We start from the raw sequence: 23,255 nt of genomic DNA, 5'->3' as shown, positions 1-23,255 counted from the left end.
CACTGAAGGCAAGGACTTCTGGGATGAGGCACCATGAACAAAAAGAGCCAGAGGCAGGAATGGATAGGACAGGTTTTCTCAGCCTCAGCTCTACTGATATTTATAGCTGATAATTCTCTGTTGTGGGGGCTGTCCTGTGCACTGCAAGATGTTTAGCAGCACCCCCAGTCTCTACTTGCTAAAGGCTAGTACTGCATGCATGGACACACACACACACACACACACACACACCCCACAGTTATAACAACCAAAAATGTTGCCCAAGAGCTGAGGACAATTTGTATATGGCCAATGTGTTCAAAAGACAGCAATAAATTGTGTTTAACTGTGAAAACTAGTGCAAGGGAGAATGGAGGAAAATAAAATCTGAAAGTCAGGCAACGCCCAGAGCACACAGATTCTCAAATGCCAAGCTAAAGGGTATGAGTGAGAGATCCCTAAAGAGACTTCATCAGTTAGAGAAACCCTTTAGAAAAGCAAGTCTGGCACCAGTTCGGTTGGATTAAACAACGAGGAAGACAAACTGGAAGAAGAAAATATGTTCAGTCATTTTCTTTAGCAAAATACATTAACATTTGTTTATGCCTTTAAAATAGTAATATGAATATGCAAATCCACAGTAAGGGAGGTACCATCAATTAATGGTGAAAAGACTGCAGGTTGTTTTAAACGCAAGTGTAGTAACTACTGCTATTACACATGCAGTATTACAATTTAATAGGAAGAATCTAAGTGGAGACAGTATTTAACTTAAATCTGAAGTGTAAGAAGGAATTTCTTGAAGAGAACAGATACAGAAGACTATGAAATGGCCAGGGTTCTACATCCTCCCTGTCCTGAGTCTCTGCAGTTCCACCCAGCTAGAGCTGGAGTTTATCTCTCTACCCAGTGAATCTGGGTTGGGCTTGTGACTTGTTTTGACCCCACAGAAACAAGCGTTGCTAGGCAATAATAGACCTTGTGTGCTTCCACCCACTCTCTTGAATCACCATTGCTACCCTGTGAATAAGCGCAGACTAATTTACCGAATGGAGAGAAACAAGTGGCCCAGACACCCAGCAAGGAGACAACCAGTCCATCCCCAGAATCAGAGCCACCCAGCTGAGACCAGCCCCACCTGTTGAGGCATGGAAACAGGAGTCCAATAAACAGTGTTGCTTTAAACCACTGAGTCTTGGGGTGGTTTGCCACATAACAGAAGTTATCTGGTACACTAGACAAGAATTCTTTTCAGGCTGAGTACAAAAGTCAGAATTATCCTAATGCCTTGATACAAGGCATAACTTTCAACAGGAAAAATAAAAAATCTCATTTCCACACACCAAGCAGTGTTGTAACAGATGTATCCATCAGTTAGCTCTCCTAAACATTTTCGTTGTTGTTCAGTAGTGAAATCATTGAACATACTGATTCTCAACTTTGAAGATAATAGTCTGAGAATCTAAAGAAAGTTACACAATCTCTCCTGGGGTAGGGAGTGGGGCCTCCACATTTTGTTGCCATGGTAGATTGCAAAAGTGGCCACAGGTTTTGCAGCTCCTCCTATTAAGAAGCTACTCTATTTTTCCACGCTTCAACTTGCTTGAGTGGATAGAAGAGTGTAAACCACACTGTGTAAAGTCCAAATCAGTACTTACCAAGAGGCTCTACAGATACTTCTGCTCACTCTCTGGGGTCCACTGTCACCACTTCCACCTGACTAAGTCTGGGCTGCCTTGTTGGAGAATGAAAGACCATGTGGATCAGAGATCAGCCATCCCACCTGAGCAACCCTGGACCATCAAGTCCTCAGCTCACCTGGCAGCTGACTGGCAACAGGTGAGTGAGCCCAGCAGAGATCAGCCACACCAGCCCATCCACTCAGTGCCCCCAGCCCAAATTGCTGACCCACAGGATCATAAACTAAATGAACATTTTTTTGTCTTAAGTCGCTGTGTTTTGGGATGGTGTGTTATATAGCAAGAGTTGACTAATACAGTGGCCTGCCATTTCCTATAACTGCTGAAACCACAGAAACCCACATGTAGCTTCACATTTTAAAATAACCATTTGAAAGTCCCTTTGGCTTGGAGAGGTGGACCTGAAATCTCTTTAATTCGAACCAGTTCTCACTTGTTCAGGTTTTACTTATTCTATTTTCAAAAAGCAAAATGTCTAATAGAAGGAGTAATGTTTCTACTTTCAAGAACAGAAACTAGTGACATGAATATATCTTGTTTGAAAAGACAACATAAGGGATCATTTTCAACAGGAGTCACGGGTAAGTCATGATCATCCCTTTCTGTTGTTCTTGAATTTCCCAGTGACGTTTAGCTGTTTGATACCATAAGTATAAATACAGATAAAGCATTAGCTGTTTAAGCCACTCAGTTATACTTCAGAGGTCAATGAACAAATATTGTTTGTTGAGCATCTACTATGTGCAGGGACATGACAGGTACTTTTGATAGAAAGATAAAAAAGATAGACGTGATTCCTACAGGGCACCTGGCCTCATTCCAGGGTTACAGGGTTATTTAGGTGCTGGAAGCTAAATACAAATATTCAAGCTTCTACTTCTGGTGAAAATGACTATTTAAATTCAACTCTGATGCACTCCCCATGCTCTGAACACATAGCAAGGATAGATTAAATACCAAAAAAAGAAAACCAGAAAGATAAGCAATGCTCAAAAACAGAATAAACATTTTTGTGAACCTGAAAATGAACAGAAACACAAGGTGATGAACAAGGTTGAAGCCTCGGGCCTGCTGGGCTTCTTGAGCCAGCAGTCTGGTTCCTGCTGAGTACAGAGGGATCTAAAAGCGCTCCGTGAGACCAGAGTCTGTGTTCAAGTTCTGCTTACAGCTGGGGGTGGAAAAGCAAATGAGGCTGGAAAAACATATTCAGATGCAAACCCCTGTCTGATGCTACCACATGTGGCAATCTGCAGGCCCAAGGAGACTGAAGAACAAAGAATCAGTCAAATTATACCCCCTCCCCCGAGCCCCAGATCTGTGGCTGGATCCAGATATCCCCAATATCACCATAGAACAGAAACCACAGTTCTGTACTGGGGCCTTGGGAAGCTGAGTGGAAGAAGCCACAATCACTAGACAGATGTGAGCACCAAAGAGGTTAAAAGAGAAATTAAAAGTGACAAAAAGACACTCCCCACAAAATTAAACTTCATCCTAGATCTCAATTCTAAGGCACGTGAATAAAATATAATACCAAGAAAGACAGTCAACAAAATTACATAACATGAATTCACTTCTAGTGAAAATATTTTTATGAAACAATATAATAAAGACTTTCTAATGTGTGTTTAATATATTTTTAAAATGATAAAGAAATAACTTCTATTAATGAAGAGCAAGCAATTATTCAAAAGAACAAAAATGTTAAAGACAGATATAAAACATTAGAAACAAAAAATATTATATAGTCATAAAAATGAAAAACCCAATAGATGGGACAAACTCCAGCCTGGGCACAATCAGGAGAGAACTGATAAGCCAGAAAATATTAAGGAACTTACTCAAAGAACATAAAATAAACAGAGACAAATCGTATTTTTTAATAAAATATCAGTTAATCAATAAGAAGGAAAAGTGAGAGATTCCAAGATATAGCCAACAGGCACTCCAGAAAAAAGGACAGAATACAGCAGAATCAATATTTAAGAGTAAAATGGCTCTTTTCTCTCCTGTCATTGAAGGAAGATAGGAGTCTACAGTTTGGAAGTACACTCAAGTACCATGCAAGATGAGTATTAACTCACACCTAGATACAGCAAAATCTTAAGAATAAACAATCCTAAAACTATCACAGGTGAAAAAAACATCCAAATTGATAATAAGATTGACAGCAGATTTCTCTTCTACAACAGCAGATGCCAGAGAACAACAAAGGAATGGCTTCAAAGTGCTAAGAATAAATCGGCTGAGTGTGGTGGTTTATGCCTGTAATCCCAGCATTTTGGGAGGCCAAGGTGGGTGGATCACCTTGAGGTCAGGAGTTCGAGACCAGCCTGGCCAACATGGTGAAACCCTGTCTCTACTAAAATTCAAAAATTAGTCGTGTGTGGTGGCACAATGAAAACCTAGAATTTTCTTGTTTCCTTAAACTGCTGTTTAAGAGCAATGCCAGGTGTCAAGGCTCCTAACAGTTTGGGAGGCTGATGCAGGCAGATCACCTGAGGTCAGGAGTTTGAGCCCAGCCTGGCCAACATGGAGAAACCCCATCTCTACTAAAAATACAAAATTAGCTGGGCATGGTGGCACATGCCTGTAATCCCAGCTACTCAGGAGGCTGAGGCAGGAGAATTGCTTGGACCTGGGAGGTGGAGGTTGCGGTGAGTCAAGATTGCATCATTGCACTCCAGCCTGGGCAACAAGAGTGAAACTCTGTCTAAAAAAAAAAAAATCAGCCTGACATAGTGCCATGTGCCTGTAATCCCTGCCACTCAGAAGGCCAAGGTGGGAGAATCGCTTGATCCAGGACACAGAGGTTACAGTGAGCTGCACTCCAGCCTGGGTGACAAAGTGAGACTCCATTTCAAAAAAAGAGAGAGAGAAGAAAGAACAAAATAAAGACGTATCCAGACTTCATAGACTCAAATAAGAATGATGCTAAAGTACCACATCAAGGAAATTAAATGAAGAGGGAAAGTATGGACCACAGGAAACAATGAGAGAATATTTCTTAACAGTGAGAATAGAAATTGAGAAACGGTGGCGGTAAATTTACCATTGAGTAAAGGCAAACAAACAAGCAAAAATCAATGTGTCTGAGTTTACACAAGGGTAAAATTAAAACCTTAAGCAATAATAAGACAAAAATGGGGAAGGGTGTTGAGTGGATACTTCAAGCATACTACTGAGATTCATGTGTGTTCAGGAGGAGGTGAGAAACGGGCATAGCTTTAGACATCATTAAAATAATGCACAGCAGGTATCTGTGTTATATAACTAATGGTAACTCCTAAAAACACAAAACTATGAAACGCATATAGTACTATGCATGCTGTAATGCAGTATCCATACTAGCACAGTGGTAGAAAACCAGTATTTTTCAACCCAAAAGAAAACAAGGGAAAATAAAAGGAGAGGGAGGAAGAAGGAATGGCAAATAGAAACCACAAAATAAGATAGTAATAAGTATAAATAGATCAGTAATGATTATATAATTGGATTAGATTCAACATACTAAATAATAATAGAGTGAATTTTAACAATCCAGCTATATACATCTTCTAAGAGTCACAACTAAAACACAACACATAGAAAGATTGAAAAGGCAAAATGTACATACTAGGAAAATGCTAATCAAAATAAAGCCTGTAATAATAGTATCAGACAAGAGGTAACTTTTTTTTTTTTTAGACAGGGTTTCACTTTGTTGCCCAGGCTAGAGTGCAGTGGTGTGATCTCAGGATTAGCTGGCACGACAGTTGCACACCAGCACATCTGGCTAATTTTTATATTTTTGTAGAGATGGGGTTTTTCTATGTTGCCCAGGCTGGTCTTGAGCTCCCAGGCTCAAGAGATCCTCCCACTTCCACCTCCCAAAGTGCTGGGATTTCAGCTGTGACTCACTGTGCCTGACCTAAGAAATACCTTCCTAAGGCAAAGCATTAATAGAAATAGAGACTCAATGCAATAATAAAAGGAGCAATCCACCAAAAATTTTATAATAATGATATTGTTTCCACTAATAGCATAACTTCCAAAAAATATGAAGCAAAACTGAAATAGTGAAACTGATAAACCTGCAATTGTAGCAGGAGATTTAATACAACTCCATCAGAAAACTGACATATCATACATGATAAAAATTGAAAAAGATACTGATTATCAGAATGACCAAAACAACAACCTTGGTCAAATATTATGCACATATACATATATTCCCCAGCCAATGCATTTGAATATATATATATATTCCTTGAAAGTACAGATAGAACATTATAAAAACTGACCATATATTGTGTTGTTGCAAAATATTATATTAAAAGTAGTGGCAAAAACCGCAATTACTTTTGTAACAACCCAATAGTAGGTCACAAAGTCAATCAACACCATATAAAGCATGTTTATTATGTTTTGGGTTTTTTTTAATATAATGCAATTAAATTAGGAACCAACAATAAAAATAAATATGTCAGCATAAAATTTTTAAATTCTGTCCTAAATAACAGATTAAAAAGAAGGAGAGGATCCAAGATGGCCAAATAGGAACAGCTCTGGAGTGCAGTTCCCAGAAAGAACAATGCAGAGGGTGAGTGACCACTGCATTTCCAAACAAATTTTCACTGTCCACAGACCAGGAGATTCCCAGGCCGAAAAGTGCCATGAGTTTTCAGCATGGCAGCTTCAGCTGGTGCCAGGCTGGCGCATAGAAACTCACACAAATATGGGCAGCTGTTTCAACTGGCGCCTGTAACGCCTGTAAGACAGTGCTGCCCATTAAACTGAAAGGGAGGGAGCAGAGACAGGGAGCCAGGCAATCTAACTCAGCAGGTACCACTCCCACAAAACAAGCAATAGGAAACACTCTGGATTGAGAGTTTCGCAGCAAGTGCAGCTGGACCCAGGACGGTCCAGCTCAGTGAGGGGAAGGCGACTACCACTGCTGAGGCAGTTCACACAGCAGCTGGGCAGAGTCTGTGACAGCTCAGCAATGCCTCTGCTGGCAGACTGTGACTAGACTACTCCATGCAGGGCAGGGCACCTATGAAAAAAGGCAGCAGCACGACAGGAACTTATAAATAAAGCCGACCTTCCTAGGACAGAGCACCTAAGAAAAGAGGCGATTATGAGTTTCGCTGCAGCAGACTTAAAAGTACCTTCCCAGCAGCTCTGCACGGAACAACGGAGCTCCCAGCACAGCACCTGAGCTCCTATAATGGGCAGATTATCTCCTCAGGCAGCTCCCCGACCCCATATACCCAAAGAGACACCTCATAAAGGAGAGCTCAGGCCAACATGATGGTAGTAGAGGAAAAACCCAGTGGCAACCCTTCCTGTTCTGCAGCCCCCACAGGTGATCCCCAGGCAAGCAGGATCTGGACTGGACCTCCAGCAGTCCTGCAGCAAAGGAGCCTGACTGTAACAAGGAAAACTAAGAAAGAAATACTTTCATCATCAACAAAAACGACATCCACTCAGAGACCCCATCCGAAAGTCACCAATTACAAAGACCGTAGGTAGATAAAGCCACTAAGATGGGAAGAAACTAGCACAAAAAGGATGAAAACACCAAAAACCAGAATGCCTCCTCCAAAGGATCACAACTCCTCACTAGCTAGGGATCAAAGATGGATGAAGAATGAATCTGATGAATTGACAGAAAGAGGTTTCACAAGGTGAATACACACTTCTCAGAGCTAAAAGAACATGTGCTAACCCAATGCAAAGAAACTAAGAACCTAGAAAAAAAGGTTAGCTGAGATGCTAACTAGAATAAACAGCTTAGAGAATAATATAAACAACTTGATGGAGCTGAAAAACACAGCACAAGAACTTCACGAAGCAAGTTGAAGCATACACAAGTTTCAATAGCCAAATCGACCAAGCAGAAGAAAGAATATCAGAGACTGAAGATCAACTCAATGAAATAAAACAAGAAGGCAAGAATAGAGAAAAAAAAGTGAAATGAAATGAACAAAGGCTCCAAGAAATATAGGATTATGTGAAGAGACCTAATCTACATTTGATAGGTGTACCTGAATGTGACAGAGAGAATGAATCCAAGATGGAAAACACTCTTCAGGATATTATCCAGGAGAACTTCCCCAACCTAGCAAAGCAGGCCACCATTCAAGTACAGGAAATACAGAGAACACTACAAAGATAGTCCTCAAGAAGAGCAACCCCAAGGCACATAATCGTCAGATTCGCCAGGGTTGAAACGAAGGAAAAAACGCTAAGGTCAGCAAGAGAGAAAGGTCAGGTTACCCACAAAGGGAAGCCCATCAGACTCACAGAGGATCATTCAGCAGAAACCCTACAAGACAGTGGGGGCCAATATTCAACATCCTTAAAGAAAAGAACTTTCAAGCTAAAATTTCATATCCAGCCAAACTAAGCTTCATAAGTGAAGGAGAAAGAAAATCCTTTATGGACAAGCAATTGCTGAGAGATTTTGTCACCACCAGGCCTGCCTTACACGAGCTCCTGAAAGAAGCACTAAACAAGGAAAGAAACAACCAGTACCAGCCATTCCAAAAACATACCAAATGGTAAAGAACATCGACACAATGAAGAAAATGCAAACTAACGGGCAATACATCTAGCTAGCATCAAAATGGCAGGATCAAATTCACACATAGCAATATTAACGTTAAATGTAAATGGGCTAAATGCCCCAATCAAAAGACACAGACTGGCAAATTGGATAAAAAGTCAAGACCCATTGGTTTGCTGTATTCAGGAAACCCATCTCACGTGCAAGGACACACATAGGCTCAAAATAAAGGGATGGAGAAAGATTCGTCAAGCAAATGGAAAGCAAAAAAAAGCTGGAGTTGCAATCCTAGTCTCTGATAAAATGGACTTTAAACCAACAAAGATCAAAAGAGACAAAGAAGGGCATTTACATAATGGTAAAACTATCAATGCATCAAGAAGAACTAACAATCCTACATATATACACACCCAATACAGGAGCATCCAGGTACATAAAGCAAGTTCTTAAAGACCTACAAAGAGACTTAGACTCGCACACAATATCAGTGGGAAACTTTAACACTCCACTGTCAATATTAGACAGATCAACGAGACAGAAAATTAACAAGGATATCCAGGACTTAAACTCAGATCTGAATCAGGTGGACCTAATAGACATCTACAGGCATCTCCACCTGAAGTCCACAGAATATACAATTCTTCTCAGCACCGCATGGCACCTACTCTAATACTGACCACATAACTGGAAGTAAATTACTCCTCTGCAAATGCAGAAGAATGGAAATCATAACAAACAATCTCTCAGACCACAGGGCAATCAAATTAGAACTCAGAATTAAGAAACTAACTCAGAACCATACAGCTTCATGGAAACTGAACAACCTGCTCCTGAATGTCAACTGGATAAACAATGAACTGAAGGCAGTAATAAAGATGTTCTTTGAAACCAAGGAGAACAAAGAAAGACACAACATACCAGAATCTCTGGGACACATTTAAAACAGCATCTAGAGGGAAATTTATAGCAATAAATTGCCCACCAGAGAAGCAAGGAGAGATCTAAAATTGACACTCTATCGTCAAAATTGAAAGAGCTAGAGGGGCAAGATCAAAAAAACTCAAAAGCTAGAGGAAGACAAGAAATAACTAAGATCAGAGCAGCACTGAAGGAGAGTGAGACATGAAAAACCCTTCAAAAAAAATCAATAAATTCAGGAGATGACTTTTTGAAAAGACCAACAAGATAGACTGTTAGCCAGATTAATAAAAAAAGAAAAGGGAGAAGAATCAAATAGATGCAATAAAAAGTGATAAAGGGGAAATCACCACTGATTCCACAGAAATACAAACTACAATCAGATATTACTATAAACAACTCTATGCACAAAAACCAGTAAACCTGGAAGAAATGGGTAAATTCCTGGACACTTGCATCCTCCCAAGCCTAAACCAGGAAAAAGTGGAAACCTTGAACAGACCAATAACAAGGGCTGAAGTTGAGGCAGAAATTAATAGCCTCCCAACCAAAAAAAGCCCAGGTCCAGATGGGTTCACAGCCAAATTCTACCAGACATACAAAGAGGAGCTGGTACCCTTCCTTCTAAAACTATTCCAAACAATCCAAAAAGAGGGAATCCTTCCCAAATCATTTTATGAGACCAACATCATCCTGATACCAAAACCCGGCAGAAACTCAACCAAAAAAAAAGAAAATTTCAGGCCAATATCCATGATGAACATAGATGTAAACACCTTCAATAAAATACTGGCAAACTGATTGCAACAGCACATCAAAAAGCTTATCTATCACAATCAAGTAGGCTTCATTCCAGGGACACAAAGCTGGTTCAACATACACAAGTCTAGAAATGGAATCCGAAGGCCTTCGACAAAATTCAACAGCACTTTATGCTAAAAACTCTCAATAAACTAGATATCAAAGCAACATATCTCAAAACAAGAAAAGCTACTTAGGACAAACCTACGGCCAGTATCATATTGAATGGGCAAAAACTGGAAGCATTCACTTTCACAGGCCCATTGGAAAGCAGAAACACAAACAGCACATCCACTATGAGATCAAAACTGTTCTGTAATAGAGATGTAGAACTTGCCATTGAAACCCACATGTAAGGAAGCAATTATATAAATGAGAATGTGCCAAGAAATTTCCAGAACAAAGCCTAGAAGGATATCTGGAGTTCACCAGGGAGATAAGAAAAGTGGCATTTCTATCAGAAATAGCATAACTGAAGAAATGACTGATTAAAAAATGAAGAGTCCAAATAGATCAGTAATGATTATCTATATAATTGGATTACATTCAACAGGTTAGATAATACTAGAGTGGATTTTAAAAATCCAGCTATATACAGCTTCTAAGAGATGCATATAGCATAACAGGAAATAGCCTAACAATGCAGCAAGGGTAATGGATATGAAAGACTCAGCTTAAAAAGGAACACTTTTACACTGTTGGTGGGAGTGTAAACTTTTACACTGTTGGTGGGAGTATAAATGAAAAGGAACAGATAGGCAGACATGCAGGGCCACACCATGGGGCTGAACTTAATTCTGGGGGCAATGGAGACTTTTAGGAAGGTGAGTGATAAGAACAGATATGAATTTTAGAAAGATTAGTCAAGTGGTCCACAAGAGAATGAACTGGAGAGGAACCAAAAGGTAGACAGGCAGATCGGTTAGGAGACGACAAGGGACACACAGTTTGAAGAGGTGGACTAGGGGAAAATGCCAAAATTTCATTCTAAAACCCTCTTAATTACCTTCTTCAGCTTCAAACACAGGCTACCCTCACTCACCTATTCAGTTTCATCACAAATATTGCACCTGACCTTGGCTCACTAGACAGAAGTTGCAAATCAAAAGTACAGATGGGTGGCTAGTCAACATGGCTCGTGTGCTCTTCCCCCACTGGGAAAGAAGCTTAATGCTGCAAATGAGACCTAGCTCAGGTTGCCTTGGTACTACAGTCAGAGGTAAAATCCTGGTTCATCATCTACTTCTTGGCAGCTTTAATTTTCTCAATAATAGGAAAATGAAAACTATTTTCAAAGACTACAATCGAGCAGTGACAAATCATAAAAGAAATTTATTTGGGAAACATGAAGCTTTTGGATTGGTGTTTCATCTAGATGTGTTGGGTTTTTAATCATAAATGCTAACACAGCCTCAGCCACCTTCTTGTGCAAATATCTGTTTTCAAAGAAACCTTGGCATCTCCACCTTCTTCCCTTTCATGAAGGAAGAAATTAAATAGCAAGAAAGCCAGAACCTAGGAGAAAATTTAATCAAGCAAAATTTAATACTTAGGATTTTAGAAAATGCTCCAGAATAGTATTTTCCAGTATGTCTGCCACAAAACAGTAGTTCCATGGGATGTACCTAAGGGCCAGGCAAAGTAAAACAAACCAACCAACCAAAAACAGCTCTTGACTACATATATTTGGAAACACAGTGAAAACAAAATTAAGCAGGCTTTAATATGGTAATGAAGGGCCGAGCATGGTGGCTCATGTCTGTAATCTCACCACTTTGGAAGGCCGAACTGGGTAGATCACCTGAAGTTGGGAGTTTAAGACCAGCCTGGCCAACATGGTGAAACCCCATCTCTAGTAAAAAATTAGCCAGTCACAGTGATACACACCTGTAATCCCAGCTACCCAAAAGGCTGAGGCACGAGAATCGCCTGAACTGGCGAGATGGAGGTTGATATGAGCTGAGATCATGCCACTGCACTCCAGCCTGGGTGACAGAGCAAGACTCCATCTCAAAAAAATAAATTTAAAAAAATGGTAATGGGCACTGTGGATTTCCAAAGGGGCACATATATGTAAGATGTGGTATTTCCCACAATTATTGGGCTGTGGAAGATGTCTAATAGGAAAATCTCCAAGGGCTGGTGCTCTAAGGAACACACTTTGAGAAGTCCTGTGCCAAAAATGTCAACCTTTTGAAAGGTTCCTTTTTCTCCTTCCAACCAGTTGGCAGTCACAGGCTGTTCTTACCAGCTTGGAGAATATGGTAACATCATTTTAAGTATAAATAGTAAAGGTAATACCTAAGTTGTTATTATTAGGGAAAGACGAGTGAAGGGTATATGTGAACTCTCTGTACTAATTTTGCAACTTCCCTTTCTGTAGGTCTAAATTTTTTTCAAATTTCAACGTTTAAAGAGATCTCTGAGGTCATCAGAGCAACTAAGGCAGCCAGGATCTGAGGGGCCAAAATCAGGAGGAAGAGAAATGCACTGAGGGAAGTGATACAGCTACAGCTGACTGTTCTCTTTGGGAAACGTTCTGTCTTGCAACATAGGACATAAAGTCTGAGCAGAAAGCACCAGCCTAGAACTTGCAGCAGTCTCACTACACTGTGTAAGAGGAAAATTGGAATGCACTGTAACCAAGGAAACCAGGATAAAAGAGGCCAAATTTCTGGGAAAAAGGAAAACAGAAAGAAGCAAACCTGACAAGCTAAATTCAATTTCCTCTTGAGGTTTTTGACAATTCCTAAACTGAGTATACCCAAGGCAGAATGATAAGAAACCAGCACAAAGAGGCTGTTAGAAAGCTAAATACCTGAGCAGATATAACTTCAGTATCACAGTGATCAAGAAATAAAAAGTGGAGTTCAGGACTGCCCAATAGGAGAAATATCCTGGGATTTTAGTTCATCTCTTGTTTTTTTTGAGATGGAGTTTCACTCTTGTTACCCAGGCTGGAGTGCAATGGCGCGATCTCGGCTCACCGCAACCTCCACCTCCTGGGTTCAGGCAATTCTCCTGCCTCAGCCTCCTGAGTAGCTGGGATTACAGGCACACACCACCATGCCCAGCTAATTTTTTGTATTTTTAGTAGAGACAGGGTTTCACCACGTTGACCAGGATGGTCTCAATCTCTTGACCTTGTGATCCACCCGCCTCAGCCTCCCAAAGTGCTGGGATTACAGGCGTGAGCCACTGTGCCCTGCCTTTAGTTTATCTCTTAACATCTAAACCCTAGTAGTAAAAGTAAGCAAAGAGACATACCCTCACAAAGCCTGATATGCAAACTTGAATCATTTCAATCCATTTGTAGCAAGGTTATCAGCCTTTACCCTCATTATCTGCCAGAATAAAACTAGATAATCTCTGAAGGAAGATACATTACTCATACCTACTACAATTCTTCACACACCATATGGGCCATTCAAATAAAAATCATTTGGCATAACAAGATACTGAACCAAACAATGGAAAACTAAGAAAAGAATAGATAATCCAACAGGTAACCCCCATATTGACATCATAGATGATTTTTAATGATTATGTTGCATAAAATGATATTGTAAAATTTTTTATCAAGACCAGTCTGGCCAACATGGAGAAATCCTGACTCTATTAAAAAAAATTTTTTTTAATCAAAAATTGGAAAACATAAAAAGAAAGCAAATTAAAATTACAGATGAAGATTCAATAGCTAAAATTAAGAAGCCAACAGAAGTGTTTAACAACAATTAGACACTGCATCTGAGAAAATCTGTGAACTGGAAGTTCAGTCAGTAGAAAGTACCTAAATTAAAGCATAAAGGGAAAGAAGATGAAAAACTAAAAAAAGAGTATTATAAGTACATCAGACATGCTGATAAATCCTAACACAAGTGTATTTAAGAGTTCAGAAAAATGAGAAAGAAGCAATATTTGAAAAGGAGATGGACAATAATTATTCAAAATAGAAAAAGACAGCAAGCTACAGATTGAGACTTCTCTATGAATACCAAGCAGAATAAATATGAAGATAAACATACCTAGGCACATCATAGTCAAACTGCTGAAGACCAAAGAGAACAAGAAATTTTAAAGCAATCAAAGAGAAAGATATGCATTGCATTCAAAGAAGCAACAATAAGATTGTAAGTTGATGTTGCTAGAGAAATCAAGGAGCTACAAGACAGTGAGATCACATCTTTAAAATGCTGGCAGAAAATATCTTCCAATCTAAAGTTCTATTCCCTGTCAATGAATATATCCCTTATAAACAGGCAAAATCAATGGAATCCTCAGAAAAAAACCTTGAGAGAATTCCTCACAACAGACATACACCAAAAGAAACACTAAAGGAAGTTCTTTAAAAAATTATGTATCTGTGTGTCTATTATATACATACAAATATATGTAATATATATGTAGATTTATACATAAATGGAAACACACATATATATAATTTTTTATTATATATACACATATATATGTAAATGGAAACAGATGGAAATAAGATAATAGGGAAAGAAATGAAGAGCTCCAGAAAGCTATATCTAAATGAATATTCACAGCTTAAAACAAAAGTAATGTCTTATGAGATTTTAAATGTATATAGAATTTCAAAAACATAAAAATGATAGCACAAAAGCCACCACTAAGAGAGTAAGTGAGACTGTTGTTTTAGGGTCTCTTCTATTGCTTGGAATATGGATAATTTTAAATAAGGTTATAAAATAATATGTAACTTGCAAGCTATTAGAATAATAAAATGGAATAATCCTTTTAAGTGATTAATTTAAAAGAAGGCAAGAAAGGAGAAAGAAGCAAAGAGTGAATGAGACAAATGGAAAACAAATAACAACATAGCAGATTTAAATGTAAAAATATCAACAATTACATCAAATGTAAATAAACTAAATATTGCAATTAAAAGGCAAGAAGCTCCAGCCAAGATTATTATAAACAAAAACAGCTACAATATATTCTGCTGATAAGAGATGTATGCTAAAGGTAATACCATGAAAGGAAAATAAACAGATGGGAAAAGATACATCAGAAAAATACTAACATTGATTTCTGGAAAAGGCAGAGCAAGATGGCTCAACAGAATCCTCCAGCAATCGTCCACCCTGCAGGAACACTAAATAGAACAGCTATCCACACAAGAAAGCACCTTCGTAAGAACCAAAAATCAGGTGGGCAATCACAGCAGCACTGTGTCAAAGAAAGAAGCACTAGAGAGGGTAGGAAAGACTGTTTCGAATTGCTAAATTGGGGACACTACCTCCCCATCCCCCAGCATTGCATTGTGGCATGGAGAGAGAATCTGTGCACTTGGGGGAGGAAGGGCAAAGTAATTGTGGGAATTTGCATTGGAACACTATGCTGCACTGTCACAATGGAAAGTAACACAGGCCTTTCCCAGTGTTTCCACTGGCTTTGGCTAGTGCCCATAGAGGGAGCACTTAGACCAGCCCTAGCCAAGGGCAATCTTCCATCCCAGCAGTCAACTGAGTTTTGGCTAGCCCCAGCACTGTGGGAAAAAGTGTTCTGTGGTCCTAAATAAACTCGAAAGGCAGTCTAGGCCAAAAGGACTGCAATTCCTGGACCAAGACTGGTGCCATGCTGGGCCTAGAGCCAGTGCAACTGGGTGCATGCAACCCAGGAAACTTTATTAATAGAGAACTTTCCAGAGAGACACCAGCTGGAGTGGCCAAGGGAGAGCATGCATCACCCCTTCCCCATCTCCAGGCAATGCAGCTCCAGCTCTGTGAGGAGAGGGAAGAGTAAAGAGGACTTTGTCTTGCAACTTGGATACTAGCTCAGTCACAGTAAAATAAAGCACCAAGCAAAGTCCTAAAGTCCCCATTTCAGGCCATAGCTTACAGACAACATTTCTAGACCCATCCTGGGCCAGAAAAGAACTCACTACCCTGAAGAGAAGGACCCAGTGTCACAGAGTTCACTACCTGCTGACCTACAAGCCCCTGCGCCTTGAATAACCACCATCCATAGCCAGGCAGCAGTCATCATAGGCCTTGGCAAGACCCAGTACTGTGCTGGTTTCATGTGTGACCCAGCACATTCCCAGCTCTAGTGGCTACAGGGAAAGGCTCTTTTTGCTTGAAGAAAAAGGAAGTATAAAAAGGATTTTATCTTGTGACTTGGATACAGCAGAGCCACAGTAAAATAAAGCACCAAGAGTACTTCTCATTTCCTCAATTCCAGGCCTTAGCTCCTGGAGGGCATTTCTTAACCCACCCTAGGCCAGAAGGGAACCCACTGCATTGAAAGAAGAGACCCAAACCTGGCCCGACTCACCACCTGCCGAATAAAGACCCCTTGGTCTTTGAATAAACATCAGCAATAGCCAAGCTATAGTTGCCATGAGACTGGGGCAGGGATTGTCTGGGCAGAGACTCCTTCTGCTTGGGGAAAGGAGAGGGAAAAAGAGGATTTTGTCTTGCAACTTGGGCAGCAGCTCAGCCACAGTAAAGTAAAGCACGAAGCAGACTCCTACAGCCCCTGATTCCAGGCCCTACCTCCTGAACTGCATTTCTAGATGCATCCTGGGCCGGAAGGAAATCCACTGCCCTGAAAGGAAAGACCCAGTTCTGGCAGGAATCAACATCTGCTGACTAAAGAGTCCTTGGCACTTGAATAAACATCAGCAGAATTCAGGAAATAGTTGTAATAGAACTTGGGCAAAACCGAGTACTGTTCTGGCTTCAGGTGGGACAGCACAGTCTCACCAGTGGTGGTCACAGGAGTGCCTGTATTACACCCTTCCCCTAACTCCAAGAAGCTCAGCAGGGAAAGAGATTGTATTTGTTCGAGGGCAAATAAGGGAAGAGAACAAGAGATTCTCCCTGGTAATCCAAGAAATTATCCCAGATCTTACCCAAGACCACTGAGGCAGTACCTCTACGAGACTTCAAGACTCACAGAGTTACTGGGCTTAGGGTGCTCCCTAATGCACATATAGCTACAGTGACCAAAGACTTAGATCACAATGCTCAATTCCCTTTGAATACTTGGAAAGCCTTCTGAAGAAGGATAGGTATAAAAAAGCCTAGATTGTAAAGATTGGAATGAATACCTAACTCTTCAATGCCCAGACCACAGTGACAATCCACGAGTATTGAGAACATCCAGAAAAACAAGACCCCACCAAACAAACTAAACAAGGTACCAGTGACCGATTCTAGAGTGATGGGGATATGTGACCTTTAAGAATTCTAAATAACTGTTTTGAAGAAGCTCAATGAAATCCAAGATAACACAGAGAAAGAATTCAGGCTCCTATCAGATAAATGTAACAAACAGATTAAAATAATTAAGAAGAATCAAGCATAAATTCTGGAGCTGAAAAATTCAACTGACAAACTGAATGCATCAGTCTCTCAACAGCAGAACTGATCAAGCAGAGGAATGAATTAGCCAGCCTATTTGAAAATACATGGTCAGCCAAAAGGATTATAAATAGTTCTATTATAAAGACACATGCACATGTATGTTCATTGCAGCACTGTTTATAACAGCAAAGACTTGGAACCAACCCAAATGCCCATCAATGATAGACTGGATAAAGAAAATATAACACATATACACCATGCAATACTATGCAGCCATAAAAAAGATGAATTCATGTCCTTTGCAGGGACATGGATAAATCTGAAAACCATCATTCTCAACAAATTTATACAAGAACAGAAAACCAAACACTGCATGTTTTCACTCATAAGTGGGTGTTGAACAATAAGAATATATGGACAAAGGGCAGGGAACATCACACTGGGGTCTGTTGTGGGGTAGGGGGCTAGGGGAGGGATAGTAGGGGGTGGGGAGACTGGAGAGGGATAACTGGAGAGGAAAAAATACCTAATATATATCTCCAGAAATCCTTTGACAAAAAAAGAAAAGAAAAGAAAATACACAGAGGAGACAAAAGGAAAAAGAATAAAGCAAACCTAACAAGATCTAGAAAATAGCTTCAAAATGGCATATCTAAGAGTTATTGATCTTAAAGAGGAGTAGCGAGTGAGATCAGGGTAGAAAGGTTATTCACAGAGATAATAACAGAGAACTTTCCAAACCTAGAGAAAGATGTCAATATTCAAGAACAAAAAGGGGATAGAACCGCAAGCAGATTTAACCAAATAAGACTATCCAAGACATTTAATAATCAAACTCCCAAAGGTAAAGAATACAAAAAGGATCCCAAAAGCAGCATGATAAAAGAAAAAAAAATAGCATACAAAAAAAAAATCTCCATTATGTCTGGCAGCAGACTTCTCAGTAGAAACCTTTCAGACTGGAAGAGAGTGGCATGATATATTTAAAGTGCTGAAGGAAAAAGAGTTCATCCTGGAATATTATATCCTCCAAAAATATCCTTCAAGCATGAAGGAGAAATGAAGACTTTTCCAGACAAACCAAAGCTGAAGCATTTCATCAACACCAGACCTATGCTAGTGGGTATTTTTCACTCCCTAACACTCAACATGCTAATGGGAGTTGTTTTAATCTGAAAGAAAAGAACATTAATGAACAATTAAAAATTACCTGATGGAACAAAATTCACCGATAACAGTAAGTACACAGACAAATCAGAATATTATAACACTGTGATTGTGGTGTGTAAACTACTCATTAGCATTTCAAATAAAGAAACATCAGTCCTAATCTGCACTATAGACCAAATGGACCTAATATTTACAGAACATTTCATCCAACAGCTGCAGAATGCACATTCTTCTCCTCAGCATGTCATTCTCAAGAATAAACCATATCAACTATTTTCTCTGACCACAATGGTATAAAACTAGAAATCAATAATACAAACTTTAGAAACTATACAAACACATGAAAATTAAACAATATGCTATTGAAGGACAAGTGGGTCAATGAAGAAATTAAGAAGGAAATTTTTAAATTCCTTGAAACAAATGAAAGTGGAAACACAACATATGAAAACCTATGAGATAGAGCGAAAGCAGTATTAACAGGAAAATTTATAGTAATAAGCTCCTACATCAAAAAAGTAGAAAAACTTCAAATAACCTAATGATAGATCTAAAGAACTAGAAAAGCAAGAGCAAACCAAACCTAAAATTAGTAAAGAAATAATAATAATAATAATAATAGCAGTAATAAATAAAATTGAAACAGCAAAGGCAATATAAAAGGTCAACAAAACAAAAAGTTGGTTTTTGAAAAGATGAACAAATTGACAAACCTTTAGCCAGACTAAGAAAAAGAGAGAATACTCAAATAAATAAAATCAGAGATGAAAAAGGAGACATTAAAAACAGTATCACAGAAATTCAAAGGATCATGAGAGACTACTGTGAGCAAAAATATGTCAATAAATTGGAAAACCTGGAAGAAATAGATAAATTCCTAGACATGTACAACCTACCAATATTGACCCATGAAAAATCCAAAGTCTGAATAGACCAATGACAAGTGACAAGATCAAACCTCTCATTTTATCTCATTTGAAATACAAAGTCTTCTGGCAAGACAATCCTGGGACATGACATAAACAATCCTACTCAAATTATACTAAAAAATAGAGGTGGAGGGAAGACTTCCAAACTCATTCTATGAGACCAGTTAATACCCTGATACCAAAATGAGTCAAAGACACATCAAAAAACAAACAAACAAAACAACAACAACAAAACTGCAGACCAGTATCTCTGATGGACATCAATGTAAAAATCCCCAACAAGCTACTGGCAAACTGAATTTGACAATACATGAAAAAGATTATTCATCATGACCAAGTGGCATTCACCCCAGGAATGCAAGAATTATTCAATATATGCAACTCAATGTGATACATCATATCAACAGAATGAAGGACAAAAACCATACAATCATTTCAATTGATGCTGAAAAAGCACTTGATAAAATTCAATATCCCTTCATTATAAAAACCCTAAAAAAACCTGGATATAGAAGGAACATACCTCCACAAATAAAAGGCATGTACAACAGACCCACGGCTGGTATCATACTGAATGAGGAAAAAATGCAAGCCTGTCCTGTAAGATAAGGACAAGACAAGGATGCCCACATTCACCACTGTTATTCAATATAGTACTGGAAGTCCTAGCTAGAGTAATCATAAGGAAAGAAAAAAAGGCATCTACACTGGAAAGGAAAAAGTCAAATTATCCTTGTTTACAAATAACATGATCTTATATTTGGAAAAATCTAAAGACTCCACCAAAAAGCTATTAGAACCAATAAACAAATTCAATAAAGTTGTAGGATACAAAATAAACATACAAAAATCAGTAGAATTTCTATAAGTCAACAGAAAACAATCTGAAAAAAGGAAATCAGTAAAGTAATCCCATTTATAAGAGCTACAAATTAAATAAAATACCTAAGAATTAACTCAAGAAGTTAAATATCTCTGCAATTAAAACTATAAAGCATTGATGCTATAAAGCATTGATTCTATAAAGCATTGATGCAAGAAATTGAAGAGGACTCCAGAAATGAAAAGATAGTCCATGTTCATGGATTGGAAGAATAAATATTGTTAAAATTTCATACCTACCAAGCAACCTACAAACTCAATGCAACTTCTTATCAAAATACCAATGACATTCTTTACAGAAATAGAGAAAACAATACTAAAACTTATATGGAATCACAAAAGACCCAGAATAGCCAAAGCCATCCTGAGCAAAAAGAGTAAAACTGGAGTAATGACATTACCTGACTTCAAATTATACCACAGAGCTGTAACAACCAAACAGCATGGTACTGACATAAAAAACAGACACACAGACCTATGGAACAGAACAGAGAACCCAGAGATAAATCCATACATCTAGTGAACTCCTTTTCAACAAAGATGCCAAGAACATATATTGGGGAAAGGACAGTCTTTCCAATAAATTATGCTGGGAAAACTGGGTATCTATATGCAGAAGAGTGAAACTAGATCCCTATCTCTCACCACATACAAAGACCAAATCAAAGTAGATTAAAGTCTTAAATCTAAGCCCTCAAACTACAAAATTACTATAAGAAAACATTTGGGAACTCTCCAGGACACTGGTTTTGGCAAAGAGTTCTTGAGTAATACTGTAAAAGCACAGGAAACCCAAGCAAAAATGGACAGATGGGATCACATCAAGTTAAAAAGCTTCTGCAGAACAAAGGCTTTTTTTTTTTTGAGACGGAGTTTCGCTCTTGTTACCCAGGCTGGAGTGCAATGGCGCGATCTAGGCTCACCGCAACCTTCGCCCCCTGGGTTCAGGCAATTCTCCTGCCTCAGCCTCCAGAGTAGCTGGGATTACAGGCACGCGCCACCATGCCCAGCTAATTTTTTTTGTAATTTTAGTAGAGACAGGGTTTCACCATGTTGACCAGGATGGTCTCATCTCTTTACCTTGTGATCCACCCGCCTCAGCCTCCCAAAGTACCAAAGGCTTTTTAACATCAACAAAGTAAAGAGATAATCCACAGAATGGGAGAAAATATTTACGAACTTTCCACCTGACAAGGGATCAATAACCAGAATATAAGGAGGTCAAACAACTCTATAGGAAAAAGAATCTAAAAACAAAATTTTTAAATGAGCAAAAGATCTGAATAGACATTTCTCAAAAGAAGACATAAAATGGCTAACATATATATGAAAAGATGCTCAACATCACTGATCACCAGAGAAATGCAAATCAAAATTACAATGAGATATCATCTCACCCCACTTAAAATGACTTTTATCCAAAAGATAGGCAGTAACAAATGCTGGCAAGAGAAAGGAGAACCCTCATACGCTCTTGGTAGGAATGTACAACCATGTTGGAGAACAGTTTGGAAGTTCCTCAAAAAAACAAAAATAGATTTACCATATGATCCAGCAATCCCACAGCTAGGAAAGAAAGGAAATCAGTATACTAAAGAGATACCTGCATGCCAATATTTATTACAGCACTATTCACAATAGCCAAGATTTGGAATCAATCTAAGTGTCCATCAACAGATGAATGGACAGAGAAAATGTGGTACATACTCAGCCATGAAAAAAGAATGAGATCCTGTCATTTGCAACCACACAGATGGAACTGGAGGACATTATGTTAAGTGAAATAAGCCAGGCACAGAAAGACAAACATCACATGTGCTCACTCATTTGTGGGAACTAAAAATTTAAACAATTGAACTCAAGGAGACAGAGAGTAGAAGGATGGTCACCAGAGGCTGGGAAGGGTAGTAGGGGAGAAGCATAAATTGGGATAGTTAATGGGTACAAAAATATAGTCACATATAATCAATAAGATCTAGTATTTGATAGCACAACAATGGCTACAGTCAGCAATAATTTGTTGTACATTTTAGAGTACCTGAGAAAGTACAATTAGAATGTTTGTAACACAAAGAAACAAGTGCTTGAGGTGATGAATACACCATTTACCCTGACAATCATTACACATTGTAATAATCCATACTTATTGTATACCTGTATCAAAATAGCTCATGTATGCCATACTTACACCTCTATGTACCCATAAAAATTTTAAATTTAAAAAAGAAAACAGTAACAGCAACGATAAAAAACCTTTACAATCTATACTAATAGCCTTCAAAATAGACTTATATAGAAAACATTATTACTAAAATAAAGAACATTTAAACAATTGTAAAAAGTCAATTTAAAAGAGACATAACAATCCTAAATCTTTAAGCACTTAATAACATATCCTCACAAAGTATAAAGCATAATCTTATAAAACTAAAACTAGAAACAATTTCAAATATTTTTAAATTTTTAACACACCTCTTTCAGCAACTTATAAAACAAGCAGACAAAAACAATCAGTAGATTAACATGACTTGAGCCATCATATGTAGAACACTACAGCAAATAACTACAAAATAAAGATTATTTTCAGGTAGACATGGAACATTTACCAAAATAGACCATATGCTAAATCATAAAGCACATTTCTAACAATCAAAACCCAAAATCATTCAGAGTTGGTTCTCTGTCCACAAAAATTAATATAGAAATCAATACCTACTTTACCATACATCAAAAATAATTCCTCATTGACCTTAAAATAATGTTTACGGTAAAAATTTAAAGATTCTAGAATCTTATGATATCTATAAAAAAACATAACCCTGGAATAGGAGATAGTTCAACCAGACCCCAAAATACTAACTCTCAAGTAAAGAATTCATATGGTGTACTTCATTAAGCCTAAGAGAAGACTGTGAGAGTGAAAAATCAAGCCAGAGTAGAAGATATTTTCCACACATCTATCTGACAAAGAATCACATTCAAATATTAAAAA

General features: G+C 38.5%; 1 protein-coding gene across 7 annotated transcripts in view; it reads right to left on the bottom strand.

The window, feature by feature from the left end:
- Positions 1 to 23,255, bottom strand: part of SH3GL3 (SH3 domain containing GRB2 like 3, endophilin A3) — a 293,614-nt gene that overhangs the window by 52,945 nt on the left and 217,414 nt on the right. The window lies entirely within an intron of this gene.

Source organism: Callithrix jacchus, chromosome 6, assembly GCF_049354715.1.
Source record: "Callithrix jacchus isolate 240 chromosome 6, calJac240_pri, whole genome shotgun sequence".
NCBI classification, from domain to species: Eukaryota; Metazoa; Chordata; class Mammalia; order Primates; family Cebidae; genus Callithrix; species Callithrix jacchus.
This window is presented reverse-complemented; position numbering and strand designations above follow the sequence as displayed.